The sequence below is a fragment of the Pezoporus occidentalis genome, unplaced genomic scaffold (assembly GCF_034315485.1).
Source record: "Pezoporus occidentalis ecotype Australia unplaced genomic scaffold, CSIRO_AGI_Poc_V1 ctg34, whole genome shotgun sequence".
Lineage (NCBI taxonomy): Eukaryota > Metazoa > Chordata > Aves > Psittaciformes > Psittacidae > Pezoporus > Pezoporus occidentalis.
This window is the reverse complement of record NW_026915376.1, coordinates 1,596,769-1,606,976: the sequence shown is the minus strand read 5'-3', so window position 1 is coordinate 1,606,976 and position 10,208 is coordinate 1,596,769. Positions and strand designations below refer to the sequence as shown.

General features: G+C 36.4%; 1 long non-coding RNA gene across 1 annotated transcript; it reads right to left on the bottom strand.

Annotated features, from left to right (window-relative positions):
- Positions 1–291: 291 nt before the first annotated feature.
- LOC134169273 (uncharacterized) lies at positions 292–1,706 on the bottom strand. The gene is made up of 2 exons (XR_009966842.1): positions 1,656–1,706; positions 292–1,001 (listed from the first exon to the last, which is right to left on the bottom strand). It is a non-coding gene; the product is annotated as an uncharacterized LOC134169273 (long non-coding RNA).
- Between the last annotated feature and the right edge of the window lie 8,502 nt (positions 1,707–10,208).

The window sequence follows — 10,208 nt, the reverse complement described above, 5'->3', positions numbered from 1 at the left end:
TCAAGGCTGTTATATAGTCACCCAGACAAGAAAAATCTTCGATTTGGGGCTTCCAATGCTGAAGCTCTGTTTGCTCAAGCTGGTTTCATTGGTTTGTTTCTATAGACTGTTCTGCAGACCTCACTTTCTCCCTCTCCTTCAGCACCTACAAGTCTCAAAGCGTCAGTTGAAAAGGAATTTTGAGTGTCTGTAATTCACTGCAGAAACTTTCCAGGCTGCTGAGGAGACACTAATGAGATGAGACACTAACACTGACAGTATCAACAGAATCAATCCTTCAGCACCAATAAGCTGTATCAGTGCTTGCTTATTGAGTTTGGGTCTTTTTTCACCTGTCCAAACTGATGGCGACTTATCAAGGCAGTGCTACATAGGTTTGATGGCATACTTACTAGATGACAAATTCTCAAAGCCACATGAAACTTTAAGCTTGTGTAAGGTAACCAACATGTTGTCTCTTTCTTCCCTATGTCAGCTGCAAACCACACAACATGCAGGGACAACCTTTGCTCTCAAATTGCATACATCATTTCTAATGCCCTTAGAGCAGTACCTATGCACCTATACATTTCTTCATCCTGGTTCCCACGCCAGCAGATAAAGAAGACCTTTAAAAGCATAGCACAATCATTTAATGTAGTGGCAATTGGGCTATGTAGAGTTCCCTGAGACTGGAACCAGATCTAAAACTTTTGGTGCAGGTTGTAAGACTGAAGCACCAATTCAGTACTTTAGTGTTGAGCCTTGCATCTTCTCAAAAGTGAATTCAGAAAGCTGCTGGAGTTTCATTTATCTGTGGGAAACAGAGATGGCACAATGCCTGTAGTCTGTGATGAATGTTAGCAATGTAATCTACTTTAGTACCTCATGTGTTCGGAGGCTCCCTTTGCAGATTTTCTTGCTTTGGCTGAAGGCAGGCAGGATTCTGCTATAGCAAAACTTCCACATGACTCAACTGTGCCTTCTGTGGTAAAGCATCCTCCTGATTGTCAGCAGTTAAACTGTTGGACAGCAGAGCAAAACAGAAATATGTCTGGTCTCCTGGCACTGGGGGACATGAATGCATAAACATCCGAAAACCTTGCTTCTCTGCTGCAGTCATGGGCATTGAAATTTGTCACTGAGGATTGTCAAATATGCTGTGGTATTCAGCGTGGAAAATATTACACCAGAATACCTTGGTTAAATAGTGGTAAAACTGAAATATAACCATATGCTACCAAGTGAAGAGTCAGCAGAAACTGCTGACTTTTGGCATGTCAAAGCCCATGAGGTAGCTTGTGTCTTTCAGGGGAGGGGTAGTGTAGGACAACCAGGACAAGTAATTCAGGTACACAGCTGGGACAGAACTAGCTGTTTTCCCCACCTCAGTTCATAGAAAGGAATAATTTATTCTATGATATGAAAATATGACTTTTGTAGCTGTACTGTGAGGAGCAGAGCTTATATTAAAGTATTAACTCAGAAACTGACTCCCCACAATGCATTACTTGCTTTAATATGAGTCCCTAGAATTAAGTCCCCAGTGCACAGGTCCCCTGCTGGCAAACACAGAAGTGAAACTGGACCACAGGTTTCAGAAATGGAGTAAAGAAATTAAGCCACAGCAGCAGTGAATTTTGGATGATAGAAAGGGATTTGACTTATCAACTTACCTTTGTGGCTGCTATTTGTTTATTCCACGTGATAACATGTCGGTCGTGTTGGGTCAGTGGTTCCTGCAGTGAACAGAAAGTTCCTTCTTTGGAATGTCTTTACAGGCAAATAAAAAGCTAATACTGTAACAGTGATAATTTAGGAAGATGCACTTTCCAGAAACTGTTTTAAATTTCAGATTTACTCTTCAATTACCCTGCCTTTGTTCTTTAGTCTTATTATTGCATCTTTACAACTGAAGGCACTTTTCCTGATATACAAGATCATAGAATCACAAAATGGTTTGGGTTGGAAGGAACCTTAAAGATCGTCTAGTTCCAACACTGCTGACATAGACAGGGACACCTTCTGTCCTTGAGAAGAAATTCTCTGGGTATTTCTAAATACTGTGTATTGCACTTTTCATCACATATAAATCGGTGGTTATTAGCATTCCAGAGGCAATATGTCCACCAAGCTGACTGAAACAAAGATAAATTATCTGGTTTATGCGGCACAAATTCTTTTCTTTCTATAAACACACACATCTATGTGACTATCTAAGTTCATTACAATAATTTATTATAAATAGTGGATAATGTTTATCAACCTAGCATCAGATAGCTACAAAATCTACTCATTTAAATTAAAAAATAAATTGGGAAAAAAAAAATCTTTTTTTTTTTTTAACTGTGTGCTGGCTGAATAAAAACGAACTCTAATTACTAAAACACCCTGAATACAAATTTTCTGAGGCAGCATTTTCCAGAAAAATATACAGCAACATTTCCATTAATTTCAAAGGTGAACAGTTTTGATGAATGCTGTGGGTTTTATAAATACAAACCAGACACAAATAACAAGGGCCTCTAAGGGTAGGTACCTTCAGGAAAAATTATGAAATTACATTACCAATGAATTTATGGTAAACACCTGCTAACACACTTCAGTATTTATATTTCAGCAAAACCATTACATTTAACAATAATTCTCACCCTGCTCTGTGTAACTCCATGAGACTGAAAATGAGGAATGTGACTGTCAGCTTTGTGCTCCATCAGTCCCAGGGCTGCCAGCAAATATACCAGCTTCCCTTGTGATGGGGGAAGCCTCAGGGACTGTGCTGTCCACAGGGGATCACTGAAGGGGGGCCATGCTGGGCGTGCTGCCTAGCCCAGGCACCCTCTCTGCATAGGAAAGAGAAATAAGCTGATACTTAGTGTGTAGAAGAATCGGTTTTCCAAATGGGACAACACATCGCCTTTTACTCCTCCATACCTGAACAAAGTTTCTTACTAAGCTGATATGCTGTGTGGTTATAAATTTGCCTGTATTTCCACTGTTTCCACAGCCTTAGTCTTGAGCTACTTGAGGTTTTGACCTGGCTGGGTCTGGGTATATAGGTGCATTTCTGAGCAGAGGTCAAGAAATCAGAACTCTCTTAAAGCGTAATTCCTGTCTGTGCCCTGGAGGAGGCAGGGGAGAAAGGAAACAGCTTAAGCTATCATTTGATGCATCTTCATGGCTAAAGCATAGTTTCAAAACTAGTCAAAGGTTTCTAATCAGCAGAAAATAAATATCTGGACTCGACAAAAATAAAAATACTGAGAAAAAACAACATAACCTCCCACACAAATGGAAGATAAAATGAAGTTTCTGACATTTCTGGCAGAATTATTCAATGTGGTAAACCATGACAGAATAGAGCTGGACTTCATGATATAGGTCTCTTCTAGTCCTAGGACTGAGGTTCCTATAAACCAATGATAACTCAGAGATACAAAGCTGTGTCAGGAAGGGCAGACAGAGACAGTTATCTGCATACACCAAAGGAAACCTCACTTTTATGCATCCACCCCTACTGCAAAAGTATTATGTTGATATGCATGAAATTGTTTTACCTCAGGAGGCCTATTTTGTCTTTTCTTGATTGCACTATTACACTTATTTAAATATTATTTAAATTCACATCTTGCCATCCAAACATAACAAAGCCTAGAAAGGAATTTGGGATGATATAGAGCAAGCTAAAGTGATCTTCAATTTTTAATCCCTGTCTTCCCATTCTAAACAAAAAGGATGAATGTGTCTTCAGCAAGTGAATCATTGCTGTGGCATTATAAATTTCCAGATGGTTCTAGCAATAACTGAATGAGTTCATATCTCTGATGTAACTCCCATCAAATTACTGGTACTACATCAGGAATTAATTTGCCTTAGATTTGTACAAGTCAAAAAGAAAACTGTAATAACATCACTTTTCTACATTCTATTCATTAAAAATATAAAATACAGGAATTTATAAATTTACACTTTTTTTTTTTTTTTGTAAATCACTCCATCAGCATGTAATACATTTCAGTTATGCATGGATCTTTAAGATTAGTCACTCTCTGAAGTTATTTCTCCTCAAATTTTCAGAGTCTAAGTGACTTTTTTAGACTAGACTTCTTTTACACAACCTGAACTGGGCAAAAGGAGTTGCACCCTTAGTATCTAGTAAGATGGGGTGGAGGGACTTCAGTGAAGGAAGATATTTAAACATAGCTGTTTTCTAATCACTCCATCCGTAGTTTTTATTAGAATGTTACTCACGTAACATAGCTTTGAAACTTTTCCAGTTTCAGATGTAATGTGTTTCATTAAGCCTATTTTAATCTGAGATTTCATAGGTGGTGTTGCTTGTCCTCCTGGAGTACCTAGCGGAAAGGTCCACAGCGTAACAGTCTCAGTTCACAGGTATTGAAGAATTCTCTATTGCAAGAGTTTGCAACAAAATACACAGTAACAAGCAACAAATGAAGACAAACACCAAACAGAAAAGGCAAGGAATACAAAATACCTAGGAAATAATTCTATTATAATAAACACCTTAGTGATTCCTGGATCTGGAAAAGCACCATGCAATGGCTTTGTGGATCGGTCCAGCAGGTTCCAAATATGTAAACATTTAGATGGCAGAAAATGCCAGGAAACTTGAAAGAAAACTGCTATTGTAGCTGGTGAATTCATCTTCATAGGGAAAATGTGAGGGTTATATTCATTCTGACTATAGCTTAATGCAGTTCAGGGAAAAAAACAACCAGATCTATTTTCCATCCTGCTAATAATTAAGCTCTTGTAGGACTGAAAAAAAAAAAAAAAAAAATCAAACCCCCAAAACCAAAAAACCCACACATACATTTTTGTCAAGCTTTCTATTTTCATTAATTTTTTAAAATTTTTGGGGCTTGACCTAACTCCTGAAGGTATAATATTAAAATGCTATGAGGTATACTGACATGGATGTGTGGATGGACGGATGGATGGACGGACAGACATATATGCACACAATCTGTTTGGAAATGAAGAACTCTGTGACATAATGTCAATATCTCTATTAGAACTGCATAAAAACGCCTGCAATCTCTTACCTCAAACTTGACTTCTGAATCTCTCTAGGTATGCTCAGAACCAGGTTTAGAGAGCTGGCATCCAAACACTGTTGTATTTTCAGTCATGGCTGAAGGCACATTGCACTATGTCTAAATATACCTTTTTCAGGATTGCAGAATGCGAGGATTATTAAAATTAATAGAATTGATATTTGTACACTGGAAAAAATAATTGCTTACTCCATGAAGTGCTGCAAAATGATGATTGACTTGAATATTATGTTAGTGAACATTTGTAACACAGTGGATAATTTTTCAATTACAGTTTTTTATGACATTATTAAAGCTAGGTCACTTATTGCACTAATCTCCTCTGTTCTGCCTCCTTCTATAATTACATTAGTTACTAAGTACAGTGTTTTTTAAAGAAATTATGCTTGCCATTAAATATTTCAACCTTACCTATAATGAGATCAGCATTAACAAGCTGCTATCAGTATTGTAGGAAGATTTCATCAACAATGAATTAAAACATGGAAGAGATAAGTTACAACTTTAATTTATTTTAACCATTCTTTATTTTTATCTTGTGAAAGTTAAAAAAATGCTTGTTTGAAAAAAAATAAAATCTGTCTTTTAAAGGTATATGCAAATATACACATGCAAAAATAGGTATCAGGGGAAGAGCAATGCATCTTCTCATTCTTTCTATATGTAGAGTAAATTGCACCAGTCTCAGTATATTTCTTTGCAAACAGGAATACTATTGTGGGTAAAAGAAAGTCAGTGAACATAATGTACTATATTTGGAAGTTCAACTATAAGGCATAAAATAAGCCCTTTGCAAGACATTTTCAGTGAAAAAAATATTCAAGGAGAAAGGTCCAATCAGACATCGAAATTAGATAAATCAATAGAAAAATAGAGGTCTAATAATCATATAGCTTTTGCAACAGAATGAAGTGGATGCTGTTTTTCTTTAGGGACATACGAATTGTAGTGTGTGAAGTAGCAATCCTAGGCAGGAGCAGATACCAAAGAATCCAAAACCCATAAAGAAATAAGAGGAAAATATTGCTATTAAGGGTAATAAAAACTCACATAGGATAATGATACACTTCAGATGTATTGAATGAAATCAAGATACTGTGCTGTATCACTGCAAAATGACTGCTAATGTCAATAAGGACATAATTTGAAATAGTCTGTTTCTCATAAATTTTATGAACTCTAAGCTACCAAGATCCCTTAGAGGGAAAGATCAGTGAGTTTGTCTATTGAAGTTATATCAGGAATTAAAGAAAATCGCATATACTCATTCAGGTGGGAAGAAGAAAGCTAAATTATTCTAAGGGTTACAAGCATTGGTATTTCTAACACTCAGGAGTTATAGCAGATACAGAAGAGAAACTTCACAAGGAAAAACCCTGGACCACATACCTACTCCAGTGAGCCCAACTACAGTTCTTCCACTGGCTTCTGATGGGATGAGGACATCCCATGCCCATTGTCAATTGCAATCATAAACATTTACATTAAGAAACACAGACTAGAATCATTGTCCAATGAAGTTTAAAGAAGAAGAACATAAAAAGGAAAGAAATGCTTTTTTTCCCCCACCATTTTCATGTATTTAAGGTACTCAGTGAAGATAAAAATCAATACATATGTGAGAAAGAGAAGATCATGGTCTCTAAGACCAGAGGAGCAAGTGAAAATTTGAGAAATCTTGATGAATTGGAGTCAAGTGTTGATGGTAGAAAGCTGAAAAACTGTTTTACAGTAAGCTTTTGTAATGCAAGAGCAAACCATGTAAGTACTCCCAGATATAAATTAAAGGTTTTTCCAGGACTTCTTCAAGGATTTTCAAAGATTTTCAAATTCTTAAAGTTAATCTTAAGGCTTTTCAGGATAGGCTATGCAAATAGAAATTGATGTAGCCTAGACAACCCTTGCTGGCCCAACAGAAAGCTCAAGACTGTCATTTGAGTATTTATGATGCATATTTCTGTCAGACTCATAAAGCAGCTTTCTCTTGTTAAACAAATGTGAAACAACTTCCTACAGCTTCATTTCTACTATAAAAGGAAGTGTTGAACTCTTTATTGTGTTATAGCTACCTTCTCCTTGTACAACTTGACAGATTTCCATGAAGTCTTACTTAATTTCAAATGCATATGAAAAAAACATGATCTTACGGGGGAGGTCATCAAAGTCACATAGGATAAAAGTGATATTGTAGACTACAAAATAGAGCCTGACAGTCTGTCCAGAATGTGGATGCAATGATTTCCTTCAAAGTTGGAAAAATATACTAGCATAAAAGTGCTGTTATTAAAAAAAAAAAAAAACAGCTCCTCTAAGTTGTGAAAATAAGAGCATATGTTTAATAAGAAATGTAGTGCCCTGATGAGACCAGAAATAGAAATTAAAACAACATTTTGTGCAGCGTTTAAGGAGAAAATATAAAACAAAAGTGAAAACAGGCCTTGTCTTCCTTTTCTTTAAATAAAAAAAAAAAAAACAAACCACTGAACAAGTAAAAAGCACCCCTAAAATTCTAAATTCAGTCATGCAGAAAACCAGAGGTACTGCTCCAAAAGCCTCTGAAATTTGCCTTCAGTCTTTTAAAAGACAATAACATGATGTACTATACAAAAAAAAACATTACGTTTAACTATTTCCCAGTATTTTCTGCTATGTTTCATTAGAGCGAGGAGGCATTTGAATTGATTCTCTTTTCAACCTCAGGAGGCTGAAAAGCTTTTAAAGGAGGCTTTTTGCACATTTTTTAATATTTGCTTTTTTGTGTCCCTATGCACTAGTTACAGTGTATCTACATTATCTTTTTAGCATGTTCTTTAACTGACAGCAACCTCAAGACTACTCAGACAACAAGGTGAAAAAGGAATGGCTCTGACATTCACACTTCACACTTGATCTCCCAGCATTCTTTTTCATGTCCATTTGATATTGAGGCAAGCACAAATTCTGTGTGTATCCTAAGACCTTCTCTAATTCTTCTATATGGATGGCAAGCTTTTCAAAGAAATAAGGACTAACAAACTGTAGGGTTATTTATTTTAAGCTTTGCTATCCCATTCCAGGAAACTTTAATACCAGCAGATTTACTGCGGTCCACAATGATTCATGATTCTTCAGTGTAGAGACTGCTGTTTTTTTGGTTTGGTTTGGGTTTCTTTTTTGTCTTGTACTTTTATTACAAATAGCTTTGGCAGCCATATTTGTGTGCCAATATTATTTGTTCTAGCACACCAAATGTAAGAGATCGAGATCATCTGCACTACTTTGTGTTTACTCACTATATATATACAGGCATCTAGCCAAAGTCACACGTATTGTCAGAACTGAAGACTTGCACAAAATTGCTTCTGAACTATCCATTCATCAAAATTGATGCTGGTTTCCTAGCATTGACCTTCCAATGGCGCAGAAAATTTTTCCTGCTTAAAGCACTGTTTTCCAAGGAAGGAACTTCTATAATTTATTAGGAAGAAAATTTGGCGATACATTTCCATATCTTCAGTGAATTTGATACAGCCTACTAAGAAGAAAGCACAATAATACACGCCCATATTGCTTATTACTCTACAGTACTGTCTACTTTTTCCTGGTCTTGATAGGAAAGAACATTTGCTTTAATCAGGTACACAGACAAAGGACACTCAGAAAGGTAGGCCAAATTAATAGCTTTTTCCTAGCATAAATTCATACATTCATTCATTATAAGGCCAGAAGAGAGCCCAGTGATTTTGGGGGTTTGACTTCTATACAGTAGGACTTCCTGAATTTATTCCTTTTTGAAGAAGAACACACCATATAAAAGCACAAAAACACATCATATAAAAAAGTACTGAAACGATATCCAAACACCTCTGGTAACCTAGACATTTTAACCTGGATGAGACCAGGTAAAAACGAGGTAAAAAACACCTTATTAAGATTACAATTACTGCATGAAGATTTTTCAGTTTTTATGACCCATAACACAATATTCCTGCAATTTAAAACCAGAATTCTATGACAAAACAATCTTTTCCTTTTTAAAGTACATTCTTATGTGATTATAAGGGTCTTTTTCACTTTTCTGAAGGCCTGAAGTACTTCTGGTCTCAGCTGACAGCAGTCAGCTGTCTAGAAATTAACCCAGCTCTTTAGAGACTAAAGTGGGAAAAGTTTCCTATATTTAAATGTTTCAGTGTTATGAAAAGACTAAAGTGTGACAGAAGATTAAATCTTCATGCCATACTACTGTGCTCCCATCATGAAAATGTTCATAGCTGATGTTTTCAACCTACAGGTCCCACACTGGTACATGAAGAGCCTGCCCTGCCTGATGGCATGTCATATCAAATCCAAGCAGTTCTGGAGGCACTGTGAGAGACTTAATTCTTGCAGGATGAGGTATGCTTCAATTCTTGGTAGTGGGACACGGTGTCCAAAGAGAGATTTGTGATCTCTCTTATCCCATTATTCATCAGATACTTTTTCCTAAGTGGCTTAGATTCAAACAGTTTGGGTGCGAAGTTTGATCCACATCATGAGGTGAAGCATGTTCCTGGGAGGCAGAACACATGTACTCTGTATCTACTGAGACTATGGAAACCTTCTTTAGTGAGGGGAAATTGACAATATTAGTAAGTCAATGTTTAGACACTCACTTAAACAATGACTTTTGATGGACCTACAAACTGGCTTCTCAGTCTTAATTTTGAGTGTTTTTTTTTATTAACTTATATAATGTGAAAAACTTGTAGAAGGATTTATCACTAGACCAGGTTGCTTAATGCCCCATCCAACCTGGCCTTGAACGCACCCAGGGATGGGGCAGCCACAGCTTCTCCAGTTGCTGTGACATTTCATTATGACTGTTCTCATCACCCTCACACAGAATTTTTTCCTAATATCTAATCTAAATCTACCTAATTCTAAATTGACCTAATATCTAAATCTATAAATCTATGCCTAATCTAAATCCCCCTAGTATCTAAATCTACCTAATCTATCTAATCTAATTCATGACACTTATCTTCTAGCTCCAGAAAACCCTTGTTCAAAATTAGTATGACACTAATGGACATTAATGATGTTACCTGGTGAATTCCTCCAAGCAATGGATAAGAATTACTTATTGACTTTGGAGGAACCAAGATTTATCTCATCACACAATAACATATT